This window comes from Cnephaeus nilssonii (genome assembly GCF_951640355.1).
Source record: "Cnephaeus nilssonii genome assembly, chromosome: 3".
In the NCBI taxonomy this organism is placed as follows: Eukaryota; Metazoa; Chordata; class Mammalia; order Chiroptera; family Vespertilionidae; genus Cnephaeus; species Cnephaeus nilssonii.
In genome coordinates, this window is record NC_137074.1 from 42,365,093 (window position 1) to 42,368,778 (window position 3,686).

The 3,686-nt window shown below is 43.1% G+C and overlaps 1 pseudogene across 1 annotated transcript; it reads right to left on the bottom strand.

The window, feature by feature from the left end:
* Positions 1-1,769: 1,769 nt before the first annotated feature.
* On the bottom strand, positions 1,770-2,244 carry LOC307097407 (translationally-controlled tumor protein-like; annotated as a pseudogene). Its single transcript has one exon. The product of its transcript is annotated as a translationally-controlled tumor protein-like (transcript).
* Between the last annotated feature and the right edge of the window lie 1,442 nt (positions 2,245-3,686).

Consider the following 3,686-nt stretch of genomic DNA (forward strand, 5'->3'; position numbering starts at 1 on the left):
AATCCTAGCCTGGCTTCTTGACTTGGGTTCTTGTGCCCTTGGTCTATCATAGGTTAGGAACAAAGGGGAATTGTTCATGGCTTTGGTCCCAGAAGAACACGTGGTCCAGTAAAATAAGAACTTCAGAAAAGATGTGATTGGAAAAATTGAGGAAGATTTCCTAGAGAGGGTGACAGTAAAGCTGAGGCTTGAAAGATGGATCATTTTTATTCTAAACCCTCTCCAACCCCCAATTATGTTGAAAACTACATAACACCATTATAGAAATGTTGAATAACACAGAGAAAAAAAAGTCACGCCTAATCCCATCAACCTATGCCAGTGACTTTTATGAATTCCCTTCAAGGCTTTGTCCACAAGGACATTTAAGGATTGCTATGGACTGAATTGTATTTCACCAAAATTCATGTTGAAGCCCAAACCCGAATGGGATGGTATTTGGGGAATGGAGCCTTTGGGAGATAATTAGGTGTAGATAAAGTCATGAGGGTGGAGTGCTCTTGGTGGGATTAATGCTCTTATAAGAAGAGGAAGAACCCTAACCGGTTTGGCTCAGTGCACAGAGCATCGGCCTGTGGACTCAAGGGTCCCAGGTTCGATTCCGGTCAAGGACATGTACCTTGGTTGCGGGCACATCCCCGGTAGGGGGTGTGCAGGAGGCAGCTGATTGATGTATCTCTCTCATCGATGTTTCTAACTCTCTCTCCCTCTCCCTTCCTCTCTGTAAAAAATCAATAAAATATATTTAAAAAAAAAAAGAAGAAGAAGAGGAAGAGACACCAGAGCTTCCACTCCTTTCTGGGTGCACACACCTCGGAAAGGCCTTGTGAGAACATAGTGGGGAGTTGGCTGTCTGCAACCCAAGGAGAGACACAGGAACAGACCCTGTTGGCACCTTGTCTTGGACTTTCAGTCTCCAGAATTGTGAGAAATACTTTTGTTGTTTCAGCCACCTAGTCTACGGTATGTTGTTATGGCAGCCCGAGCAGAGTAAGACAAGTATGCAGTCCAACTAATGCATTTAATCATATGACTTGATTTTTAATATAACATTATATCACAACCCCTTTTTACATCAAAAAGTGAAATTTATAATGATCACTTTTAATGGTTATGCAATAAGCCATCCAGTGCGTATACTATGATTTAATTACCCATTCCCCTATTGTTGGATTTTTTTGGTTGTGTCTTATTTCTAAAGCTGTAATGACCATCTTTGAACATGTAGTGCGTTTTTTTCCCTCCCTTTTGGTTATTTCTTTGGAACAAATAAATTCTCTGAAGTGGAAATACTGGGTCAAAATTTATGAACACTTTTATGGCCCTTGAAATATGTTGCCAAATTGCTTTTAAAAGTATAGTTCCAGAATACACTGAAGGCTTTGTTAGGCAAATATGAGAGGGATAGGAATGGGATGGGGGTCCCAATTCCAGGAAACAGCATGTGTAAAAGTGCATTGACCAGGACAGACTTCTGTGATTTATCCCTGGAATGCCATCACATGGCCAAGATGTAGAATTCTATGGCAGATTCTGTTGGCAAACTCAGTAGCTATCCCCCCCCCCCCTTTTTAAAGTTTAAATGCATTTATTTTTAGACAACCTACATGACATGTTTTTTTTTTTCTTAAAAAACAATGCCTCTGCTTCAATAAATCAAAGTCAAAATAAATGAAGAGCTCAAGATAACATCAGTCCCTTTTAGTTCTGGTGTGTGGATGAAAACAGCAGCCAGTTATGATAACAGATGATAGATCCAAATTGCCAAATTTGTTAACATTTTTCCATTTCTGAACCATCCTTAAAGAGAACGCTATATGGGGTCACACCATCCACCTGGAAGTCCAGCAGAGCAACCATGCCATCTGGATTCATGTTTTCACCAATAGAGACGGGCAGTTTTTAAAATTAGCAAGGATGTGCTTGATTTGTTCTGCAGCCCCTGTCATAAAAGGTTGTACTCTTTCTTGTCTCTGTTTTTCAAGTTTCCCTTTGATTGATTTCATGTCATCTTTGATGTACTTCTAGGCTTTTTTTGTGTGTGAAGCTCGCTCGTTTCCTGCAAGTGACAATATCAACACCAGAGACGACTGTGCTTTCGGTACCTTCACCTTCCACCTTCAGCGGAGGCCTTTCTACCAATAAGTCATTGATGTTACCCTCTGTCCTACTGATCATCTGCCCCTCTACCTCCAAGCACAGCCTAACTGTCATCTCCTGGATCGTGTAGATAGCTGAGAACATCTTATTATGGCTTATAATGTGCCAGTAGTTGATCATGATGGCAGCTAGAAGGAGAGGGCAGCGGTGCTGGCTTAGTAGGAGCCCAAAGCTCGGAGATAATAAGGTGCAACTGGAGCAGAGCGGGGGGGGGGGGGGGGGGGGGGGGAGGGGAGGGAGGAGCAGGCAGAAAAGTCAGTAGCCATTTTTTAAAAATTGATACTTAGAGAGAGAGGAATGGAGAGGGAGAGAGAAAAACATCAATATGAGAGCAAAGCATCCATTGGCAGCCTCTTGCACGCCTCCCTGGTTGCGGGCATGTGCCTTGATGTGGAATCGAACTGGCAACTCTGGTGCATGGGACATGCCCAAACAACTGAACCTCACTGGCCAGGGCTCAGGAGCCATTCTTAATCTTTTTCTCTCTTGTTATTCTCTCACCATAGAAGTTAAAAGCCAGATAATCTGCTTCCCAGCTTTTTTTTTTTTTCCAACTAAAAGTGACCACGTGACTCCATTCTCTTCAAAAAGATGTAGGGAAAGCTCTGAGAAGAATTTATTTTCTTTCCTACCCCTCTCTTATCCTCCCACCCTCTCTCCCTCTTCCTTCATTCTTTCCTTCTTTCCTTCCTCTCCCCTTTCCTCCCTCTTTTCCTTCCTCCCTCCTTTTCTCCTTCCCTCCCTCCTTCCCTCTCTCTCTCCCTCCCTCCCTTCCTTCTTTTCTTCCTCTCTTTCCTCCCCATTTTCAACCTGTTTATTAAATCGTTCAACTGGCAAGTTAAAGGCTTTTGATTTCTTGATTAAAGGGGACATTGTCTTCAGCACCATCTCTTCTTGCCTTGATGTAATACCTGGAGCTGCAGCAGCCACACTAAGATCATACGGTTGGACAAGCATGAGGACAAAAAGCCAACATAGCGTGGGAAAAAAGGCAAGACAGAAAATCCTCGATAGCACCATTTGAGCAGCTGAGTCAATACCACCAATCACCTACCTCTAACTTCTTGTTTTGTGGGAGAGGCAACCCTTATTTGATTAAACCATTGTTAGTCAGATTTTCTGTTTCTTACAGTCTAATGCTTCCTAACAGATAGTAGACTTCACCGCCATGCCCTGTCTCCCTCAGACCGAACCTGGGATTTAGATTCCAGCCTCATCATATTATAATTTAATCCTGTCTCTTGGAACTGGTGACATGGACCACCGGCATCCCAGTACATGTACTGCCTGCCCATTCACAGTCTGGGTGGTATCCCCTTCCTAGCTCTGGATGCTCCAGCAGACCTCAAAGTCTGACGCTAGCTCCTATAGTCTCTGAGTCTTGTTTGTTTATTCAGGAGCAACAACCAGGCCAAGACCTGGTATTCAGGGTTCACCAATCACTGACTGGCTCCCTTTGAGGTCTCAAGAAAATCCCTGAGCCAAGAGGCTTTTTTTTTTTTTTAACTTTATTTTTATTGTTGACA